This window comes from Leptopilina heterotoma, unplaced genomic scaffold (genome assembly GCF_015476425.1).
Source record: "Leptopilina heterotoma isolate Lh14 unplaced genomic scaffold, ASM1547642v1 Lhet_0, whole genome shotgun sequence".
Lineage (NCBI taxonomy): Eukaryota > Metazoa > Arthropoda > Insecta > Hymenoptera > Figitidae > Leptopilina > Leptopilina heterotoma.
Genome location: NW_025110811.1, coordinates 1,672,430 through 1,698,765, shown reverse-complemented (window position 1 = coordinate 1,698,765; position 26,336 = coordinate 1,672,430). Strand labels below are relative to the sequence as shown.

Below are 26,336 nucleotides of genomic sequence, written 5' to 3'. Positions count from 1 at the left end.
TAAACTTAGGCTTATTTTTTCTTTTCTTCTTTTTCCCCCTTTCTTCACTGATAATCAGAAGTGAAGAAACAAGAAAAAATTTTACATTTTTTCTTCTTTTCTTCTTTCATAAGTGAAGAAAAGGGAAGAAAAGAAGAAAAGAAAAAATGTTGTAGTCTAAGTTTATAATAGTTTTGAACTCAAACTAAAAAATTTTTTCTTTTCTTTTTTTCCCTTTCTTCACTGTTAATAATAATCATAAGTGAAGAAAGGAAAGAAAAAATTTTACAGTCTAAGTTCATAATTGTTATAAACTTAGGTTATAACATTTTTTAATCTTTCTTCACTTATGATTATCAGTAAAGAAAGATGAAAAAAAGAAGAAAAGAAAAAATTTAATAGTCTGTAAATTTTTTTCATCCCTTTCTTCACTTATTGTCTGTGAAGAAAGGGGGAAAAAAGAAGAAAAGAAAAAATGTAATCTTTTAAATTTTTTTCATACTTTTCTTCACTTAGAAGAAAGGGGAGAAAAAATTTTACAAGTAGGATGAATGTTAATCATTGTGTTTCCTTTTTTCCTTTTTTTTAAATTCTTAGCAGGGGAAAATTGCAATTATTTTTGTTCGAATGCAGAGTGAATGTTAGTAATACATCAGGAATCGTGTTTAGCAATAAGCTCAGAGGATGCCAATGAGAATTAAGAATGCGTATTAAAAATCGATTGGCGTGGTTCTAAATAGCGATGTATATCTATCAGTGTTTAAAAAAAAATCTTTTCTCGTTAGTACAGAAGGCAAAAAAAAAAAAAAATGTACATTCATGAAGAAGCGGTTCTTCAAGGAAAACTGCATATCGATAGTTTTATTGATGCTTCTCCGCAACCTCATTCATCATCCAATATAAATAGGAATGGTTATAAACATTATTAATTTTCTCATTTCTTCACTAAAAAATACTTCCTACAGATATAGAAACTTACTTCCAAGCACTTAAATTAATTTTAAATTGATATGAAATTTTTATTCCACGCATTTAATAAATTCATAAATACTGTAAATTGAATACTGAAAATTAAAGATCGCATCATAAAAATTAAAGATCTAATTTTCCGCATTTAACTCGGTACAGAGAGGTGAAGGAAAAAAGAACACAATTTTCCAGAGGAAGGAAAAGTTTCTCAACATCCAGCAAGTTTAAAAAGTTTTTTTATTGAAGTCTTTTATTGAACATAGAGACCATGAAAGTTTCTTGCAAAGTCGACAATTTTTCCAGGACTTTGTCAAGAAAATTTACGTAGTTTGTTAAAGTGATGAGTGTTTTACTGAAACATGCCTTTGAAGGATAAAAAGAAGAGAAAAAAGAAAAAAAGAAGAAAAAAGAAAAAAAAACGTAACGAAGAAAAAATGGAGAGAGAGAGAGAGAGAAAATGCGAGAGATGAGAAAAGAGAGAGATCGAGAGTCGACGAGGTAAGAGGATAAGAATTTGGTGTGTGGCTTCAACAGGCGATCCAATCTCATTCCAAAGCGTCAAGTCAGATACGAAAGAACGCATCTACGAACAAGTTTGCTGACGTTTTGAGTTTCAAAATGTTGTATGTCCCGAGAACATTCAGATGGCTACTATTCTCAACGGTTGGGGATTAGAGATGAAAAATTCTCGGTCACGCCGTTCAGCTAAAAGACAACATTGTTTATTGTCAGAAAGGTGTGAATTGCCTGCTGCTTGTTTTCGCTGAGAAAAAAAATGTTTTAGAAGTAAAGCGTGACAATTTTGATTTTAGAAAAAAAGTGTCTAATTGAGAACATAAATCTAAAAGTCGTCTTGCTTTCGAAAAGAGGCGAAGTTTATTCAAAACGGTACCGTTAAGGGGTAATTAAAAATTGTGGGGTAATAAGCAACAGGAATTTCAGAGCTCGAACTATAGATCCGTTTATAGTAAAAATACTAAAATAAATTATTGAATTTTAGAGAAGTTACAAATGATTGCAGAAATTCAATTATTTTCGGAAATTTTAATAAAATTCTTTTCCATATTTCAGTTATCTCGATAAATACCAAAATTCTTCGTATAAATTCAATTATTTTCAAATTATCTTCAATTACCTTAAGAAAATTCTTGCCAAAATTTCAATTATTTTCAAAAGTTATAAAATTCTTCGCAAAATTTCAATTATTTTCAGAAATTTCAATAAAATTCTTTGCAGAAATTCAAGTATTTTCAGAAATCTTAATAAAATTCTTGCAGAATTTTCAATTATTTTCAGAAATCTTAATAAAATTCTTGCAGAATTTTCAATTATTTTTAGCAATTTTTTTTATTTCCCGTAAAATTTTCAATTATCTGTAAAAATACAAAAAATCCTTCGCCAAAAATCAATTATTTTCAGAAATCTTAATAAAATTCTTGCAGAATTTTCAATTATTTTCAGAAATCTTAATAAAATTCTTGCAGAATTTTCAATTATTTTTAGCAATTTTTTTATTTCCCGTCAAATTTTCAATTATCTGTATAAATACCAAAATTCTTCGCCAAAAATCAATTATTTTCAAAAATCTTAATAAAATTCTTACAGACTTTTCAATTATTTTTAAATGTTATAAAATTATTCGCAAAATTTCAATTATTATCAGAAATTTCAATAAAATTCTTTCCAAAAATTCAATTATTTTAAAAACTAATAAAATTCTTCGCAGAAATTCAATTATTTTCAGAAATTTTAATAAAATTCTTTTCCATATTTTAATTATCTGTATAAATACCAAAATTCATCGCAAAAATTCAATTATTTTCAAAAATCTTAATTAAATTCATGCCGATATTTCAATTATTTTCAAATGTTATAAAATTATTTTTAAAACTTCAATTATTTTCAGAAATTTCAATAAAATTCTTCGTAAAAATTCAATTATTTTCAAAACTAATAATTTTTTTGCATAAATTCAATTATTGTCACAAATTTTAATAAAATTCTTTTCCATATTTCAATTATCTCTATAAAAACTAAATTTTTTCGCAAAAATTCAATTATTTTCAAAAATCTTAATAAAATTCTTGCCGAAATTTCAATTATTTTCAAAACTTACAAAATTCTTCTCTTTTCAATTATTTTTATCAATTTCTATAAAATTCTTTGCAAAAATTCAATTATTTTCAAAATTAAGAAAATTCTTTCCAGAAATTCAATTATTTTCAGAAATTTTAATAAAATTCTTTTCCATATTTTAAATATTTTAAATATCTGTATAAATACCAAAATTCACCCAAAAATTCAATTATTTTCAAAAATCTTAATAAAATTCTTGCCGATATTTCAATTATTTTCAAATGTTATCAAATTAATCGTAAAATTTCAATTATTTTCAGAAATTTCAATAAAATTCTTTGCAAAAATTCAATTATTTTCAAAACTAATAATTTTTTTGCATAAATTCAATTATTTTCACAAATTTTAATAAACTTCCTTTCCATATTTCAATTATCTCTATAAATACTAAATTTTTTCGCAAAAATTCAATTATTTTCAAAATTAATAAAATTCTTTCCAGAAATTCAATTATTTTTCAAATTTGTAATAAAATTCATTTCTATATTTTAATTATTTTTATAAATACGAAAATTCTTCGTCAAAATTCAATTATTTTCAAAAATTATAATAACTTTATTCGAAATTCAATTATTTAAAAAAGAATTGACGTACATTCTTTCGTAGAATTCAATTATTTTCAAAAATTTTAATGAAATTTTTCGTAAGAATTCAATTATTTTCATAAATAATAAAATTCTTAACAGAATTTAAATTATTTTTAATACAATTTTAATCTAATTCTTTGAAAAATGTAATTATTCTTAAAAATTTGAATGAAATTCGTCAAAAGAATTTAATTATTTAAAAAGTTATTGATAAAATTTTTTATGAGAATTGAATTTTAAGAAACATTCAATTATTCAATAAATTATTTAATAAATAAAATAATAAATTTAATAAATAAATTATTAATAAATTATTCAAAAAATTATTTATTTCTGTATTTAAATAATTTAATTCTCGTAGAATTTGCTAATAAAAATTGATTTAAAAATGAATTTCAGTTAAAATTTTCGATAATAATTTAATATGAAAAGTATTATAAGCGTAAATTTTTAGAAATAATCTGTATAGAATTAATTTTTTTAGAAAATTAGTGTAATATTAAATTTTTTTTGGAAATTTTATTAAATTCGTCAAAAGAATTCAATTATTTAAAAATTTTTTGATAAAATATTTTATGAGAATTCCATTTTAAGAAACATTATATTATTTAATAAAAATCTTATCTATTTAATAATTTACTTTTATATTTAATAATTAACTTTTGTATTTAAATATAATTGAATTCTCATAGAATTTTTTTTATAAAAATTAATTTAAAAATGAATATTAGTCAAAATTTTAGATAATAATTAAATTTTAAAAGCATTAGAGCTTGAATTTTTAGAAGAATTTCAATTTTGAAAAGGTTTTGAATTAAAATCTTTGAAAATTAGAATTTTTCATACTTTTAACTAACAATTCTGTAGAATTCTGTAAAATTGAATTTTTTTGAAATGTAAATAATATTTAATTGAAGCAAAAAGTGAATTATGTTTACAAGAAAAAAGAATATATGATATTTCAAATATTTCAATACCAAATCGATAAATAGAAATAATAAATTTGATGCGTTAATGAAAGAAAACCTTTTATTATAACTTTCTACCGGCATTAATGTCACAAATATATACTCGTCTCTCAAGACCTATAATTTACAGGATTCTGCAAATTCCGTAAGATAAAATTTTCTCAACGTAACAGGAAAGCTTTGAAGAGTCCGTAGAAATAAATATTACTTGATGAGTAATTATATCAAGTACTTATAAGAAACTGAGAAGAAAGCGTACATCCTTCAATATTTTTAAATTACACCTCGCAAAGTTACATTCTTCGGAGTTCGGATTAATTTAATATTTTGAAGCCTTATTATACGAAAAAAAATTTATTTGAAAGAATAAAAAATTCTATTTCACTACATTAGCTAAATTTTTAGTTATTTCAATTAATATACTATCAATAATTTTTTTTAATTATTTATTTTTTTATTTTTTTTACTATGTACGCTTTTTTTTTATTAATATACTATTTTAAAGAAACTTATATCGCTGTTCCGGGTAAAACGTCTGTTCCGTGATACCGGAAAAAAATAGAAAAAAAATATAATTAAATTCTATGATTTCAATAACAAAATTTTTAATTTTTAATCGATAAAAGAAAAAAAATATTTTCCGATACCGGGAATCGAACCCGAGCCTCCTGGGTGAGAGCCAGGTATCCTAACCACTAGACAATATCGGATATGGGAAGATGGTCGCAAATGCCAAACATCTCCCTGAGAAAAGTATTTTTAGAATAAGTGTGAAATTCGTTTATAAAATTTGGAACAAATATAAAAAAAAATATAAAAAATTACAAACTAAATACAGAAAAATGTCAATAACATCATAAAGAGAGTAATTTTGTGAAAAGTGTTATATCTCTCACTGGTTTGAGATTATGTACTGTATATATAGATATTGTGTACAAAACGTGTTACGGGTGCCAACATAACAAATATGCAGTGGTTAGAATAATAATGTACAAGCGTGTCATTTATAACGAAACGAGTAGCTTTTACTTCATTCACAAAACGTAACACAATTTATTGAAGCAGTCGACCGGCACAGAATATGCAAAGACTATAAATATATCGTTTGACCTTTCGGAAAAAAATATACCTCTCGCGAACGATTTTTTTTTTATATCCCTTTTAGATTTATAGATTACGAGGAATTTCAATCTGATTTATATGATATAATCGAAATTATACATTGATACTCAAAAATTATATTTATTTTCATTAATTGAATTTACATTGTTTTTTTTATATCGAAACTCTCAACACGATATGAATAAAGATATTAAAGATCATTATTTCTGTATCAAAATCAATATACATTGTCTGTGTTTTTTTTTTTTGTATTTTTAGAGATAAAATAAATTCAAAAAATATCTCAGTATTTTTAAAAAATTATAATTATCCGAGAAGATAATAATTAATAATGATATTTATTTTCTGGGATTTTTTAACTGAAATATTCTTCTTTAAATCAATTATTTTTAATAATTTTTGAAAAAGTTCTTTCAGAATTTTCAAATGCATTTGTTTACAATTCAATTTTACAAAATTTCAATTATTCGAAAATTCTTTGCAAGAATTCAATTATTTTTATAAATAATAAAATTCTTCTATAAGCAATTCAATTATTTTTCAAATCCATTTATCATCTTTTCAATTTTATAAAATTTCGATTATTCGGAAATTCTTCAATTAAATAATATATTGGAAAATTCTATTAGAATTCAATTATTTTAATACAAAATTAAAAATAATTGAATTCTTGTAAAAATTTTATTATTTTTTAAAATAATTGAATTCTTTTTGATAATTTCATTAACATTTTTAGATATAATTGAATTTGGGAGAAGAATTTTAAAACTTGAAATTTTTGGGACAATTTAAAAAAATTTTTAAATAATATTAATAAAACTCATCCTGGAATTTCAATTATTTTCAAACTAATAATTAATTATTAATTTATTATTACTTTAAATAATTGAATTTCTGCGAAGAATTTTATTATTTTTGATAACAATTGAAATTCTACGACGATGATTTTTATTATTTATAAAAATAATTGAAATTTTGCGCTGAGATTTATTATTTATGAAAATAATTGAATCGATGTAAAAAATGTATTATTCATGAAAATAATGTATTATTCATGAAAATAATTGAATTATAACGAATAAATTTATAAAAAATTTCTAAATAATAATTGATTTCCTGTGAAAATTTTTATTATTTATGAAATATTATTAAATTTTCATTTAAATGATTGAATTCTTTTGGAAAATTTTATTAAAATACTAAATATTAAAAATCATTGAATTGGGGAAAATTTTTTTAATTAATTAAAATTTTGTTAAGAATATTATAAAAATTTTTTGGATAATAATTGAATTCCTATGTGTAGAATTTTATTAAAAATTATTTTAAATAATTAAATTCTTCTAGAAAATTTTATTAAAATAGTTTATGTTAAAAATCATTGAATTGTGGTAAAAATAATTAAAAATTTACCAAGAATTTTATAAAAATTTTCAAAAATAATTGAATTTTAGAGAAGATAATTGAAATTTTAACAAGAATTTTTAAAAAATTGGTGAACATAATTGAATGTCAGCGATGAATTTTATTATAATTTTTAAAAATAATTGAATTTCGGAGAAGAATTTTATTTTTTAATAAAGATAATTGAAATTTCAAAGAGAAATTTAAAAAAAAAAATTTCAACATAATGAAATTTTTGCGTAGAATTTTATTAAAATTTGTTCTAAATAATTGAATTCTTCTGTCAAAATTTTATTAAGATAGTTGATATTAAAAATCATTGAATTGTGGAAAAAACGAATTGAAATTTCTTCAAGAATTTTATGAAAATTTTCGAAAATAATTGAATTTTAGAGAAGATAATTGAAATTTTAACAAGAATTTTTAAAATTGTTGAACTGAATTTCAATTATTTGAATTTTAGCGAAGAATTTTATTACTTTTTAAAATAATTGAATTTTTGCTATAATTTGTAACTTCTCCAAAATTCAATTATTTTTTTAATGTCTTTAACTAAAAATCTTCTATAAATGCATTAATTAATTAAATAATATATTACAAAATTAAACTAATTTCAGAAGATTGACTGTTTTCTTGTAAAGAAAATTGACATATTTTTTTTTTTTTTTTTTAGAGAGAGAGGTAGAAACACGAAGTACATTCAGTATACGAAAATGTGTATCGCTATGTAATCTAGGTCCCAGCGTTATATCGCTTGGTTATTTCCGTGCATTTTCTCGCGTCGTCTCGAGCCATGTGGCGTCGCGACGCCCATTTTCAGAGGAAATCCAATCGAATTAGAATGACTGTCAATCCAATATTCCAATATTTTCTGAATTGAATCTTAATTTTCGAACGATATGGAATTTTTCAATATTATTAAAAAGAATCACAGACTTCGCACTGTTCTGTATAGTAAAACCTACTATTTACTACTTTCTCTAATTTTATTCATTAGCACGAATTGTTTTTAATTTATTATTTTAATTTTAATTTTAAAATATTATTCATTTTATAACTGAAACGAAACAATTTTATATCACCATCATAATTCACGAAGGTTTCTCTATTCAGTTCATTTCGTTTGTGAGAGAATTATCATGCCCTCTAGGCGGCAATTTAATGAACTAAATTGGCGCGAAATTTAAAATATATTAATTTTAACTACTATTATAATAGGAAATTAACTATTATAATATTTAAATAATATATTATTTACTATTAATTATTAATATTATTAATACAATAATAAATATATAATATATATATATATATATATATATATATATATATATTTATATATATATATTTATATATTTAATTATATAAATCTATAAAATATTATATATATAATAAATATTATTAATATATTATTTAAATAATTTTTTTCAACAATTATCAATAAAATATCGGTTTTAATAAAATAGATAAAAAAAATACCATCAATTAACATCAACTATATACAGTAAATTTCTACACAACAATAGTTCTTTAATTCCATTTTATTTTTTTTTCGCAAATAAACCAAATTATAAATAGACGCACCAATGATTAATTTGTAAAATATTTTCTTTCATTCGAACTGAAAGACTATATGTAACCTTTCTCCTATTGTTATAGTGTAAGTTCACGAACAATGAGTTACATTTACAATAAAAGGTCGTGTCATAAAATGATTGAAACAATTGCCGATGATAATAATAACAACTATTGGTACAATTATAGAAAAAAAACACGCTCATTTGTAATGTAGGAACGTGAATAAATTAATAATCAATCTAATTTAACAATGGGCAAATTAATTAAATATATGAAATGAACCACATATTGTACAGTTATATAGAAATGTTAATTGTATTTTATTATTAGAAATGAAACATCATTAGAATTGTAACTCGGCAAATTAAATCGAAGAAAGTAAATTATTATCAGAATATGCACGGCATGTTTAATTTCAAATTATTGGAATTTGTATAATAAATTATAATTAATATTAATAATCCAAATGATGTTAAATCGTATTGATAAAATTGAAAAGGGGAATTTATATTTATAGTATAATTAATAATTAGTTACCTTATTAATATTATTGTTATTTTATTATTATTTGTTCATTTTTATTTTTATTTTTATTTTTATTTTTATATTTATTTTTTTTTATTTTTATTTTTATTTTTAGTTAAATAATCTTTAACGTCCGACATTCTTTATAAATTGTAAGGCAAATAAAACGAAAACAATCAAACAATGAATAAAATATTTATTTACTCCAACGGTTCGATTCAGTGCATAAAATTTAAGTCTTCGTCTATTTTAATTATTATTTTTTGGTAAGATAATTATCCAATAATTTTGATTTTATTTATTTATTGTTAAATTATTTTTTATTATTATTTTGATTTTGTATATAATTTTAATTATTATTTTAATTTTGTATATAATTTTTATTATTATTTTAATGTTGTATATAATTTTTATTATTATTTCAATTTTTATTATTATTTTAATTTTGTATATATTTTTTTGGATAGACTCCCTGAAGAGGAAATCGTTTAGATTTCGAAACGTTGGAGTAAATAAATATTTTATTCATTGTCTGAATGTTTTCGGTTTATTTGCTTTAATTTTAATTTTCATTTTCATTTTTATTTTAATTTTTATTTCTATTTTTATTTTTATTTTAATTTTTATTTTTATTATTTAATTAATTAAATTGTATTAAATAATTTCCCTTTTTAGTATAACAGTCACCCAAGCAATTATTAGAAACAAGAAGATATTTTTTTAAGTTTAAATTAAAAATTATTTATTCATGCCAATGATGAGTAATATATTTTAGTTCACAGAATTCGATATCTATTGGTTCCGTCTGCTCCTTAGAGAAAATTACTTCCAACAGAAATACATGTATTTTCCAATTAGACCCAGAACTATCGGACTTTAATTTATACTGTCAGAAGTGTTCCTATACTTCTCTGAAATCTCTATTTCTTGATCTTGAATTTACACAGAGGGCTCAAACAACAACTATTATGTCATTCCTATTTAATATGTAAATTCAATTAATTTACAATCGTTGAAAAGTAACAACATTTATTTAGAATCGCGCTCACTGTCTTTGTGCTACAAAGACGATGAAAATTAATTATATAAATTTATAAATATAAATGTAATAAATAATAATAATAATAATCCGATGAAAATTAATTTTATATTTTACATGAAATAATAATTCAAATTTTAAATAATTCATTTATAATAATAAATTAATTATTTAAAAACGATTTATAATTTTTATATTTTGTAATAAGTTTATAAATAATTTGGAAACATAAATAATTAATGCAATAGAGATTCTAATTTATAATTTAAATAAACGAATAATAACTAATAATAATAACCGTTAACTTTATATATTTTTCTTTTTATTAACATTCATATTTTCCTTTCTCTTGGTGCAGTAACGATTTACGAATATTACTATGAATGTGATCCTGAGGCAAATTCAACATCACTTCTTGTAGCGTTGACATTCGTTTTTCCCTCTACTTCCGGTTTTACGCAAATTTACACCGAGAGAAATTGGAAGTTGTTAACAGGAAATTTAATACGAAGTCGAATATATATATTCAGACAGAAATTTCTGTTGCACACAAATAATTATTTTTTTTATTTTTAATAATTTATTTATAGAAAAAAATTTTATTTTATATATTCGTTTTCACTTATTATTTAAAAACAAATTAACTTTCTTTAAAAATATATTTTCATTTTTCCCTAATTCAATGATTTTTAATATCTACTATTTTAAGTAAAAAATTTCCCAAAAGAATTGAATAATTTTAAAAAAATGGTTATAAAATTCTTGGCAAACATTCAATTACTTTTAAAAATAGAAAAATTTTCACAGGAATTCAATTATTTAAAACAGAATTTTCCTAATATTTCTCGCAAAAATTCAATTATTTTTAAAAAATAATAAAATTCTTCTTAGGAATACAATTATTTTTATAAATATTAAAACTCATCACAAAATTTCAATTATTTTCTAAAATTTTTATAAAATTCATCGCAAGAATTCAATTATTTAAAAAAAATTAATAAACTTCCCAAGAAATCAATAATTTTTAAAAATAATATAATTCTTCTCAGGAATTCAATTATTTTCAGAAAATTTTATAAAATTCTTGGCAAGAATTCAATTATTTAGAAAAAATTAATTAACTTCCCAAGAAATCAATAATTTAAAAAATAATATAATTCTTCTCAGGAATTCAATTATTTTCACAAATAATAAATTTTGTCGCAAGAATTCAATTATTTTTATAAATAATAAAATTTTTCTCAGGAATTCAATTATTTTCAGAAAATTTTATAAAATTCTTGGCAAGAATTCAATTATTTTTATAAATATTGAAACTCATTACAGAATTTCAATTATTTTCTAAAATTTTTATAAAATTCATCGCAAGAATTCAATTATTTAAAAAAAAATTAATAAACTTCCCAAGAAATCAATAATTTTTAAAAATAATATAATTCTTCTCAGGAATTCAATTATTTTCACAAATAATAAAATTCGTCTCAAGAATTCAATTATTTTTGAAAGTATAATAACATTCTTCGCAGAAATTCAACTATGTCAAAAAAAATTAAAAACAATTCTCGTAAACTTTTTAATTATCTTTATAAATAATAAAATTCTTCTTCAAAATTCAAGTATTTTCAAAAATTTTAATGAAAATCTTTGGAAAAATTCAATTACCTTCATGGATAATAAAATTATTTACAGAAATTCAATTATTTCCAAAAATTTTTATAAAATTCTTTTTAAGAATTAAATTATTTAAGAAAAATTAATAAACTTTCCAAGAATTCAATAATTTTTAAAAATAATTAAATTCTTCTCAAGAATTCAATTATTTTTTAAAAATTTTAATAAAATTCGATTCCAAGAATTCAATTATTTTTACATTTAGTAAAATTCGTTTCAAAATTCAAATTATTCTCAAAAATTTTTATAAAATTCATTAAAACGATTCAATTATTTTCACAAATTTTTCGGCATTTAATGTTTTTTAATATTTACTATTTTAATAAAAAAATTTCCAAAAGAATTGAATAATTTTTAAAAAAATGTTTATAAAATTTTTCGCAAACATTCAATTATTTTCAAAATTAAAAAAATTTTCACAGGAATTCAAATATTTAAAACAGAATTTTCCTAATATTAAAAAAATCAATTATTTAAATAGATTTTTATAAAATTTTTCGCAAGAATTCAATTATTTTTATAAATAAGAAAATTCTTCTCAGGAATTCAATTATTTAAAAAAATTTTAATAATAATAATCGTTGCAAGAATTCAATTATTTTTATAAATATTAAAACTCATTGTAGGATTTCAATTATTTTTAATACAGTTTGAAGAAATGAATTGCTCGAAAAATGCAAAAACTATTTTAAAAAATATTAATAAATTTCTTTGAAAGAATTCAATTCTTTTAAAAAATTTTAATCAAATTCTTTATAATAATTAAATTGTTTTTAATATAATAATTTTAATAAAAATTTTTGAAAGAATTGAATTATTTTTTTTTTTTTTACTTTTTAATATAAACAGGATAAAAGAATGTTTAATGTTTATAAAAAAATGTTTTCTAATTTCTATTTTCTAAAAATAAATTTATAAAAATAGTACTATCAATAGAATTTATCACTCTTGAATTTTCCTCTCGATTAATATCCGAATTTAAAAAAAAATCTGTATTCTTATGTCAATAGAAAAGATAAAAATACATTTGATCTTTAAATGAAAATGTACAGTGTGTGACAAATTGAGAAATGAGGTTGCGGCGATGATGTAATTCTGACTTAATAAATAATATTGTGAATAAAGTAAAGAATACAAAATAAATTTCACTTCCATTGTGTATGCCGAAGCACTTTTGCTATCAAAATAAGAGGGCAAATATAATTTCTCGTATTTAGTTGCTATTGCTTGCGCGCGGATGGAAAAGTTCTCTCGTAATTTTAGAATTTAGAAGCCGAAGAAAATTCAATGTATAATTGCCAAGAATATATTCATGAACACGATGAGAAGAGTTGTGACCGTTACTTTAACTTTTTTTTTCACTTCCCACCTTCAATCCATGAACTCACAACGTTCATTTTTCTTGAATATTAATATTTGTTTTTAATACTCACAACGTTCATTTTTTTTTAATATTAATATTTGTTTTTAATACTCACAACGTTCATTTTTTTTTTAATATTAATATTTGTCTTCAATACTCTAAAGAAAAGTGTGATTCCAAAAAAAAAATTATAAATTTTATTTTCAATAAAAAATAAAAAAACTGTGGTTAATAAATAATTTTTAATTTTTTTGATCGAATAAAATGTGTGTAAACATAAAAATATAAAATAATTTCTTTTCTTTTTTGTTTCAGATGAGTTAAACAGCATTTCTTGTCGTGTTTATTGCGTAAGTAAATATTTATTATTTAAATATTCGAGTAAAATAATTATGAATCATAAATTTTGAATTCGTTTATATTTTTCTTTTGAATCTTAAAATAAAATTTCTTTTGCCCTTTTTTGTAAAATAAAACCTCGAGTTATTTTCGATTTCCTAGATATCGCAATTTTAGAAATAGTATAAAAGCCATTGTTTTGTCACTATATTACCGAGAACGGTGCGCACTAGCCTGGAATATATACGATCTACTCACGCAAATAGTGACAAAATAGTGCACGCTCTCACTAAAATTGCGATATCCCGCACAGCAGGCAACAAAAGAATTTCCATAAATTGCCCTAAATATGGGCAATAAAAATAGTCATGTGGTTTTGAATTCGAAAAAAATATCCAGAGTACAAAAAAAAGAAAGAAAATTTTATAAATAAATAAAATTTTATAAATAAAAAAAAATTTTATAAAAAAATATTTTTTTTTTTGAAAAATTTAGTTCCATATATAAAAAATTAACGAAGTGAAAAACACACACAATTTGAATATCCATTTCGGTGATTTTTTTCATTTTTTCATATAAAAAAAAAAGACTTCAAAGGACTACTTTCACAGTCGGGGGTCAAAAATGCAAAAAGAAGAAAAAAAAATCGCCCTTTGATTTCTCGCAAACATCAATTGAACTGCATTCAATCAATCGATCGCACGGTTTTTTTTTACCCCCAAATCAATCACATATTGATGTGTATGCAAAAATGATGGGTCAATTAATTGAAGTTGAAATAGGCCAGAGCGGTATATAAAGTTTTGTGTTATAGGAAAGGTGCTTCCGTTTTGAATTCTCAGAGGAAATTTATTGGTTATAGGGCAATGTTCCCAGTATAGCTATTAATCTCATACGTCGAGAACGTGGTTGTAGTATATATTCGCAATGCTTGTTTGAATATCCAAACTGTACAGAATCCATCATCAAAATTTTGCAATCTAATCCCTCCTGTTTTTGTTTACTTTATAATTTTCAAATCGCTGAACTTGTAAATTGTCGGGATTATAATTAGAATTTGTATTTTAATCATCTACTTTATACGTTATGGTCCATTCACACATTACGAAACGCTCATTTTTAAGTCAGGAAAAAGTCAGGAATTTTTATTAAGATTAGTGGAAGAAAATTAAATTTTTAGAATTCATAACGAATTTTTACAATTGTAAAATTATTTTAAAACACCAATAAATTCTTTTTTAAATAAATATTTAATTATTATTATTATTATTATTATTATTATTATTATTATTATTTCTTAGGAATTAGGATTTTCAAAAAATTTCAAATTCGAACCTTTATGAAATTCCACAACTTATAAGAATATTATTATAAAACATGAAGATATGAATAACTCCGAGTCTTCGACTCGAAGTGATCGATAACTTCATGTTTTGTAATAGTTTAAATTTCCATAAAATTTTTCAAAAAAAAAATTAAATTATTTACAAAAATAAAAATTAAAAACATTCCCAAGAATTCAATTATTTTTACAAGTAATAAAATTTTTTACATGAATTCAATTATTTAAAAGAATGTAATAAAATTCAAGAATTCGATTATTTTCATAAATAATAAAATTTTTCATAGGATTTCAATTATTTTTAATACAATTTTAAATAAATTTCATCAAAAATATAATTATTAAATGTAATTATTTTCAGAAATTTTTTGCAAGAATTTCATTTCATTTCACAAATAAAGAAATTATTCGCTGAAATTCTAATATTTTCGAAATCTATAGGTAATATTTTAATAAAATTTCTTAAATGAATTCAATTTTTAAAAAAATGTAATAAAACGCTTTGCAAGAATTCAATTATTTTCATAAATAATACAATTCTTTACAGAATTCAAATTAATTAAAAAAAAATTTAATAAATATTCATTGCAAGAATTCAACTATTTTCATAAATAATCAAATTCTTCACAGGACTTTAATTACTTTAAAAAAAATGTAATAAAAATTCTTTACAAGAATTCAATTATTTTCCTAAATAATAAAATTCTTCACAGGATTGCAATTATTTTTTAATATAATTTTAAGTGTAAATTCTTCGAAAAATGTAATTATTTTCAAAAATATTAAAAAATCAATTATTTTTTAAAATTCATGCTATAATGCTATTAATATTCAATTATTATGTAAAATTTTAACTAAAATTCATTTGTAAATCAATTTTTATTAAAAAAATTCTACGAGAATATTCAATTATTTAAATACAAAAATAAATAATTTTTTGAATAAAAAAATGTTTTTCAAAATTGAATCCTCATAAAGAATTTTATCAACAAATTTTTAAGTAATTGAATTTATTCTACGAATTTTAATAAAATTTTCAAGAATAGATTAATTAATTTTTTAGAAATTCGGTTCAAATTGTATTAAAAATAATTTAAATTTTTTGATGAGTTTTATTATTCATGAAAATAATTGAATCTCGGTAAAAAGATTTATTATAAAATAGTAGATATTGAAAATGATTGAATTGAGAAAAATTTTTGAAAATAATTGAAATTTAGTCCAAGAATTATATTAAAATTTTTGTAAATAATTGAAATTTTATCCGAAAATTTTATTAAATTTTTTTTAAAATAATTGAAATTTTGTCTGAGAATTTTATTAAAATTTTTGAAAACAATTGAATTTTGTAAAGAATTTTATTATTTTTAAAAAGAATTGAAATTTTGACGTGGCATATAAAATTTTTTTTACCTTAATTGAATATCTGCGAAGAATTTTATTACTTTTGAAAATAATTGAATTTCTTCAATCATTTGTAACTTTTATTATTTATAATTTATAAATAATAAAATTATTCTCGGAAATTCAATTATTTTCAAAAAATTTAATAAAATTTTTGACAAAATTTCAATTATTTAAAAAAATTTTCCTCAATTCTATTATTTTTAATATCTACTATTTTAATCAAATTTTTCAAACGAATTCAATTATTTAAAACAAAAAGTTTGTATCAAATTCTACGTCAACTTTTAATTATTTTCATAATTAATAAAAATTTTACAGAAATTCAATTATTTAAAAAATTTTTAATAAAATTCGTTACAACAATTCAATTATTTAAAAAAATTTTAAGAAAATTCGTTGCAAGAATTCAATTATTTTAACATTTTTCACAGGAATTCAATTACATAAAAAATAGTTAAGAATATTCGTATTAAAGAATTTAATTATTTTCAATTCCATTTAAATAAAATTTCTCAAAAAAATTCAATTCTTTCTGAAAATTTTTATAATTACATTTAAATTCAATAATTTTCATAAAGTTTGATAAAAAATTCTTTATAAAACTGAAATTACTTAGAATAAAATTTTAATTAAATTTCTGGAATGACTTCAGTTACTTGTTTTTGGAAAATTTTAACAAAATCCTTTAAAAGAATTCAATTAGTTTTATAAATAATAAAATTTATGTTATCAATTCAATTATTTTTTAAAATTTTAATAAAGTTAGTTGCATAAATCAAAATTTGTGAAAATAGTTGAATTGTTTTAAAGAATTTCATTGAAATTTGTTGAATTTTTACGATTGACTTTATTAAAACTTTTTAAAATAATTTTTTTTTAAACTGTTAACAATTATTGAAAGTATGTGTAAATTCTCAAAAATGGAAAAAAGTAGTTTTTAGTGAATGAAATAAAAAAAAGTATCCAAATAGTAGCAAATTGTTCAAAAAAAAGTAGTAAATAGTAGGTTTTAGTAGATGAGTGCGAGGCATGAATATTTTGATTTTGGTCATAATTTAGGAAACTGCATGGTAAACGACAAAAATATTTAAAGACCTGAAAATTTATATAATTTTAACATGGTCAAAATTTAGCAAACTATGGATAACGAATAAAGTATTTAAAAACATTAAAATTTATATATTTTAATTTTAACTGTGGTAAAAATCTGGCGAACCATATATTGACAAAAATATTTTAACAAAATCTCTTTATTTTTTGACCATAGCTAAAATTTAGCAAGCAATGATGGCCAGCAACAAAAATAGAATTTGTCTTCTTATTATACCACAATGTGAAATTAATTATACTCATAGTAACAAATTGCTTCCAGCATAGAAGCCTCATATTTATAATAAAAGTTATTTTAAATTGAGAAAAGAAATAAAAAGTAAGTATTACCTTCATTTCGTTTCCTAATTTAAAAATTTCTGCACAAATATATAATTTGACCGGAACTATAGAAATTGGGGGTTTTGTGTCTGTAACGAGTTCCTTTAAAGTGGCTTCCCCGGCTTATTATGTAGGATTTGCAAAAAAGCTTCTCTTGAGACGATGAGATTTTTCTGCTCATCTACAGTAAGGATATACACAATATAAAGTAAAGGAACGAAGATTGAGTCATTAGGAACGTGGTACACGTAGTAGTTTGGTATATGTATAAGTCTTGAGGCAAATGATGTATACACATAACTATACCGTGAATAAAGGACTCTTGGTTCGAGTTTGACAAGATTTGCTCCTGGTCCTGGGTCAAACTTCTAACTACCTGTGAACGTGATACAAAACAGGTCGAACTGGTGAAGCAGGTGGCCACGAGGAGGTGTTTGGCTATTCAGAGAATATCACACAACCAGTCGCATCTAAATGACGTTTACCTACTACAGTCGCACATGGAACCAACAAGAGTTCGAGTTCTCTGAGGACGATGACCTGACCTCATAAAATCAAAACGGACATTTAAAACTAGTGTCCATTTAAAGAAGGAAACCTTTTAAATCCCTGTTTGATGCTTAAATCCTATTTCTTATAATATAGTCGAAAATTTATACATCACCAACTATATTCAGTGTACAAAAATTGAGGCATCACAACTTTGATATTTTTAAATATTTATTGTGTCTTAATTTAGGACTCATTACCGCCCAAATTAAAAAATTTACCGTCTTGTATATTTTTGATAGCTACTTTTTAAATACTTTTTTCTGTCTTTAACAGCATGTGACTGTTACAGAAATCAATGTTAATTTTTTCGACCACTTTCCTCTTAAAATATTAAATAAATTAAGCTCGTTTTTTGTGAATAACTTTAAAATATAATAAAGAAGAGCAGTGATGTGCAAAAGTTTTAGTAATTCTAAAATAAATTATAAAAAAATACTTTGAAATCGGAAAAGACGAGAAATTGATTAAAAGTGATTTTGAGAACTGATAATTTCAAAGGTATTTTTTAATAAATAATTTTAAAAATATTAAAACTTTTTCACATCACTGCCCTTCTTTATGATATTTTAAAGTTATTCACAAAAAACTAGCTTAATTTATTTAATATTTTAAGAGAAAAGTGGTCGAAAAGATTAACATTAAATTCTGTAACAATCACATGCTGTTAAGCTACTATTTCCTACTTTTTTAATACTTTTTTCTGTCTTTAAGCTACTATTTCCTACTTTTTTAAAATTAATTATCGATTACGAAGCCTGAAATATAGAAATTTTCAGAAATTTTCAGATTTAAACTAGTTTTCTTTTCAAATAACTTAATTTTACAAGAACTATCATAAAATTATGACCTATCAATTATTTAATGAATAATTTTTACAATTTTCATAAATACTAGATTAATAAAGGAATTTTAGTTAAAAATACTAAAAAATTGAATTTTGGAAAAGCTACAAATAATTCCAGAAATTCAATTATTATTTTCAAAAGTCATAAAATTTTTCGCAGAAATTCAATTATATTCAAAAATTAAAAAAAATTCTGGTCATTTCAATTATCTTTAAAAATAATAAAATTCTTCTCCAAAATTGAATTATGTTCAAAAATTTAAAAAAAATTCTTGTTAAAATTTATGATCCCCAAGTTTTGAACGTTCAAATGAACGAAATATTTTTTATTGAAGATATTTTAATAAATTACTTATCACAAACAAATTTAAAAACTGAAATATTTACGTTTAGAAACTCAGTAATTAATTTTTTGGATAGTAACGTAAAATAATTGCAATAAAAATTTAATTTGGAGAAGAAATAAATAAATTTTGTTCATTTGAACGTTCAGAACTTTAGGTTCTTTAAAATTTCAATTATCTTTATAAATAATACAATTCTTCTTCGAAATTCAATTATTTTAAAAACTTTAATAAAATTCTTGGCAAAATTTCACAGGAATTCAATAATTTATAAAATTTTTAATAAATTTCTTTGAAATAATTCCATTATTTTTATAAATAATAAAATTTTCACATGAGTTCAATTATTTAATATGCAAAATTTCATAAAATTTTACGAAAAATATCAATTTTTCAAAAAGATTTTTATAAAATTCGTCGCATGAATTCAATTAAATTTAAAAAAAATTTAACAAAGTTCTGCTCAAGAATTCAATTATTTTTAGAAACAGTAAAATTCTTCACAGAAATTCAATTATTTTTATAAACTTGAATAAAACTCGTTGGAAGAATTAAATATTAATTTTAAAAGTAATAAAATTCTTCGCAGAAATTCAATTATGTTCAAAAAATTAAAAAAAAATTCTTGTCAAAATTTCAATTATCTTTATAAATAATAAAATTCTTCAATATTCAATTATTTTTAAAAACTTGAATAAAATTCTTGTTCAAATTTCACAGGAATTCAATAATTTATAAAATTTTTAATAAATTTCTTTGAAATAATTCCATTATTTTCATAAATAATAAAATTTTCATATGAGTTCAATTATTTAATATGCAAAATTTCATAAAATTTTACGAAAAATATTAATTTTAAAAAAAAAATTTTATAAAATTCGTCGCATGAATTCAATTAAATTTAAAAAAAATTTAACAAAGTTCTGTTCAAGTATTCAATTATTTTTTATAAATAATAAAATTCTTCACCGAAATTCAATTATTTTAGAAAAATTTTAATAACATTTTTGGAAAAATTTTTAATTATTTTCATAAATAATAAAACTTATCGCAGGATTTTAATTAATTTTTGTTATAATTCCTCGAAAAATGGAATTATTCTTAAAAATTTTATTAAAATTTGTCAAAAGAATTTAATTATTTAAAAATTTGTTGATAAAAATTTTTATGAGAATTCAATTTTAACAAACATTCAATTATTCAATAAATTATTTATTTTTGAATTCAAATAATTAAATTTTTCTACAATTTTCTTATAAAAATTGATTAAAAAATGAATGACTAAATAATCGATTTATTATTTATGAAAATAATTGAATTATTGTAATGAATTTTATTACAATTTTTTCAAATAATTGAATTTTTTTGAGAAAATTTACTGCTTTTGAAAATAATTGAATTCTTGCGAAGGATTTTTGTAAATAATTAAATTTTTTTTTGAAAAATTCCATGGTAATTTAAATTATAACAAAACATGAAGAAGGCAATCACTTCGAGTCGAAGACTCGGAGTGATCGCCTTCTTTATGTTTTGTAATAATATTTTTATAAATTGTTTAATTTCAAAAAGCTTTGAATTTGAATGTTTTGAAGAATTTTTATTTCTATGGAAAAATAATAATTATTAAATATTTATTTAAAAAAGAAGTTATTGATGTTTGGGAATAATGTTACTTTTGAAGAAATTTGCAAATAAATGTAATAGAACATTTTTTTAAGTATCTAATAATTTTTAGAGTGAATCAGAATATTTTTTAGGTTCAGGGAAAAAGTGAGAATTTTGTCTGGAAATCAGGGAAAAGTCAGGGAAAAATAAAATTAAATATTTGTGGCAACTCTGAATTATTTTAAACATTTTTACTGATTCTAGAGAGAATAATTCACAGTTTAATTTGAAAGACAACGGATTCAATTAGATTTAATTTTTCGAATAGGTGTAATTCAAAAAGTCGTATCAGGTGTAATTAAATTCGTCTCATGCGTAAATTATTAACTGTAACACTATAATGACTGATAGAATGTATATTGTATATACTGACAGTAGCGACCACCTTACAAACAGGTTTATAACTGTTCACTGCGGTAAAACATACCTAATTCTATAATAGTTTTTACGAACCTAATTGAAAAATAATTGTCGAAAAAAAACATAAAACTAGTAAACTTAAAATTCTTTTATTATAAAATTATAATGTTTAATTTCATAAAGCTAAAGACTTCATTTTTTAAATACATTATTCGTATCCCATCAAAATCTATTTTTTCTGCATTTATTCGAATTGAAATTAGTCGGAGAATTCGTATCTTCAACCAAAACTTTTAAACTTTTTTCTCACTGTTGCACTTTTTTTCTGCATGGGTATATATATATATATATATATTTTCTCTTGTTTTCTTTCTTACGACGCTTGTGCAAGAGTAAAGATATTTTTGGCACAGACCGGTCCAACGAGTTTTTCCTCAAGAGACCGCGAACCGTATATATATACAAAACTGATATTTGCGACCACAGAGGTTAACCCCAAACAATGCAATGCATCTTTGCTGTCGTTACTGACCAAAAAAAATTTTTTTTTTTGTTTCTTAAGAATCCGCGTGTCATTGAACATCGTTATGCACAAGCCTGTGGTTTTAATCGCGTGCAACTTTTGTTTATATTGAAAATTTCATCAATTTTTTTTTATTCCGCTTCATTATTTTTTGATCAATAATCAACTTTTTGCTATTACACAAAATTTCAATTATATCTTTATAAATAATAAAATTCTTCTCCGAAATTCAACTTGTTACCAAAAAATTTAATAAAATTCTTTGCAAAATTCAATTATTTTCAAAAATTTCTCTCATTTCAGTTATTTTAAAAACCTACTAATTATTACCTACTACTTATTTTTAAAACCTATTTTAATAAAATTTTCCAAAAGAATTCAATTATTTAAACAAAATTTTAATAAAAATCTCACAGAAATTCAATTATTTTTAATTTTTTAATAAAATTACTCGAAAGAATTCAAATATATACAAAGAATTGAAATGAATAGTTCTGAGAAATTCCAATTAATTAAAAATATGTTGACAAAATTCTTTACAAGATTTAGTTGATAAAATTGCAATTTTAATAAAATTTTCTTATACAATTAAATTATTTTCAATACAATTCTTCTTAAGAATTCAATTATTTTCACAAAAAATACATTTATTTATGGGAATTCAATTATTTTTAAAAAATTGAATAAAATTCTTTACCAGAAATTAATTATTTTCATAAATAATAATAGTTTTCTCCAGAATTCAATTATTTTCATAAATAAAATTCTTCACAGGAATTCAATTCTTTAAAAAAGAACTAAAATTTTTTGCATGAATTTTATTATTTAAAAAAAAATTTAATAAATTATTTTGTCAGATTTCAATTATTTTCAATTTTTTAATGAAATTTCTTGATGAAATTTAATTATTTTCAAAAAATTTTTTTAAAAAATCTGAGAAATTCAATTATTGTTCTTAAATGTTTGTAAAAATCTTCGAAACAATTCAATTGTTGAAAAAATGTTAATAAAATTCTTCCCAAGAATTCAATTCTTTTCATAAATAATAATATTTTTCTTCGGAATTCAATTTTATTCACAATTAAAATTCTTCACAGGAATTTAATTCTTTAAAACAATTTTTAATAAAATTCTTTTCAAGAATTCGATTATTTTCATAAATAACAAAATTTATCGTAGAATTTCAATTATTTTTTATGCAATTTTAAATAAAATGATAGAAAATTGAATGTATTCTTAAAATTTTTAAAATAAATTTCCCGAAAGAATTCAATTATTTTTAAAAATTTTGATAAAATTCTTCATAAAAATTCAATTTATGAAATATTCAATTATTTAATAAATTATGTATTCTTGTATTTAAATAATTGAATTCTCGAAAAAAAAATTTAATAAAAATTGATTAAAATTTAAAATTATAATTGAATATTAAATTGCATTATAGCGTGAATTTTTAGAAATAATTGAATTTTGAAAAGGGTTTCTTGATCGATTTCTTCATGTTTTATAATAATATTCTCATAAGTTATTAAATTTCAGAAGGTTTGAATTTGAAAATCTTAATTTCTATAGAAAATAATAATGATAAAATATTTATTTAAAAAAGATGTTATTGAGGTTTTCGAATAATTTTACAATTAAAGAAATTAGTAAATAAATATAATAGAAAATTTTTTTAAGTATCTATAAATTTTTGGAGTTGATCAGAATATTCTTCGTGGTCAGGGAAAAAGTCCAAACTTTGTTTGGAAATCAGGAAAAATCAGGAAAAAAATTCAATTTTTGTGGCAACCCTGAAAAAGTAACTGAAGCTAAACTGCCATCTAGCGGTGACCTTGGCGTTCGCAGGTGGAGAATAACACTGCCATGTTGAATCTCAAGTTAGTCGTAAATAATCATAATTCTATAATTCTTAATGAAATAAGTGTCATTAGTAAGTTTAATAACTTATTTAAAAAAATAGTAGTTATATCGTTTGTAATTGATAGTTGTAATATTGGAAAATATTTTTGTAATTATGAAAAATGCATCGCAGAATAAGACCGCCTCTGAGTTAATAAGGAATATTTCGCACTTGAGATTGAACACTTTTTACTGAAAGCGTAATCGTCGGAACGGGGTTCCAGTTATTATTCACGACTCCTTGATAACACCATTTTCGCGGACATTTATTCTCCGAGTGGCATAAATCAAATTGTGCAAGCCCACAGGTGCCTGTTGCTCTTTTCAAATATACGATCTTCAGAGGTGGCAATTCATCATAAATAATGACATTTTTTTAAAAAGAATTCCCTTTGACGATTTTTAAATATACAATCCGTGCGTCATTATTGTAATCTTAAAAATAATTTTAAAAATTATCAATCCAGTTAATAATCATTATTTTTTGAAAATAATTATTTAATTAGCAACCCAGTTAATAATTTTAAATTCATTATAGAGATATTTTGTTAATTCAAAATAAAAGATGATTTTTTCGAATGATTCTTATTTTTGATGTTACATAAAGAAAAGCACCACTTGTTTAAGACGTACGCAGGTGTTTTTTTTTGGGGTGGGGGTAAAAAAAATCGCACATTCGAACGAGAGCCTAAGTCAAACTCGTTAGTGAACCACACGAGTATATAGGACCAGCTGCAGCTGCGCAGAGAAAATTGGATCCGGCTGGCCGAAAATAATGATGGGTTCGCGTTTATTCGCACTCGAATCTTTTTGGCAAAGAATATAAGACTAGGGTGAAAGAAAGAGAGAGAGAGAGAAAGAGAATATTTGGGTCCGACTCAACCGGTTTCGATCTTTTTCTGGGACGAGGCCCGGTAGCTGCTACACCGTTTTAATCTCGCCTCTCCGAGATTGCGTTTTTGGAAACTTTTCAGATAGAAATCTTTCACGCAACTTTTTTTTTTTGCATCATAACAATAAAAAAGGTAATTCATTAATCAGATGGAAATTTTAATTAAAATTGGCATTTTCCTATTCAGGATTGCCACAAAAATTAAATTTTGATTCTCCTTGACTTTTCCCTGATTTACAGACAAAATATTGACTTTTTTCAGGACCCTACTCTCTAAGTTTGAATTAGTAAAAATTATTAATTTGAAATAGTGACTAACTTTTTGCTTTTGAAAATTAGTAAATTTTACTACTTAATAGTAATTAATAATAACAATATAAATATAATAAATAATAATAAAAATTCAAAAGCAAAAAAGTCTAATTCAAATTAGTAAAAATTTATACTAATTATTCATATTTAGAGAGTAAAGAATATTCGGATTCACTCTAAAAATTATTATTATTATTAAATTTTTTTTTAATTTTTATCTTTATCTTTAAAAGAATTCAATTATTTTTATAAATAAAAAAAATCTTTCCAAGAATTCAATTATCTTTCAAAATTTTTATAAAATTCGTTGCAAAAATTCAATTATGTTTAAAAATTATTTCAAGAATATATCATGAATTTCAAAAATTCAATTATTTTTCAAAATAAATTAATTATTTTTCATACAATTCGTTGCAAAAATTCAATTATGTTTATAAATTGTTCTAAGAATATTTCATAAATATCAAGAATTCAATTATTTTTATGACTAATAAAAATCTTTGCAGAAATTTAATTATTTTTAAAAAATTTAATAAAATTCGTTATAAAAATTCAATTATTTTAAAAATTTTGAATAAAATTCGTTAAAAGAATTCAATTATTTTTTATAAATAATAAAAATCATTGCAAGAATTCAATTATTTTTATAAATAATAAAAATCTTTGCAAAAATTCAATTATCTTTCAAAATTTTCATAAAATTCGTTGCAAAAATTCAATTGAAAAATATTTTATAAATTTCAAGAATTCAATTATTTTTCAAAATTTTCATAAAATTCGTTGCAAAAATTCAATTATGTTTATAAATATATAAATTGTTCTAAGAATATGTCATAAATATCAAAAATTCAATTATTTTTATAACTAATAAAAATCTTTGCAAAAATTCAATTATTTTTAAAAAATGTAATAAAATTCGTTACAAAAATTCAATTATTTAAAAATTTTTTAATAATATTTGTTAAAACAATTCAATTATTTTTTATAAATAATAAAAATCTATGAAAAAATTGAATTATTCTTAAAAATTTTAATAAGATTCGTTGCAAAAATTGAATTATTTTCGTAACTAATTAAACTCA

General features: G+C 21.2%; 1 protein-coding gene and 1 non-coding gene across 2 annotated transcripts in view; both read right to left on the bottom strand.

Annotated features, from left to right (window-relative positions):
• Nucleotides 1-26,336, bottom strand: part of LOC122497565 — a 242,112-nt gene that overhangs the window by 167,308 nt on the left and 48,468 nt on the right. The window lies entirely within an intron of this gene.
• On the bottom strand, nucleotides 5,278-5,349 carry Trnae-cuc. The gene has a single exon. It is a non-coding gene; the product is annotated as a tRNA-Glu (tRNA).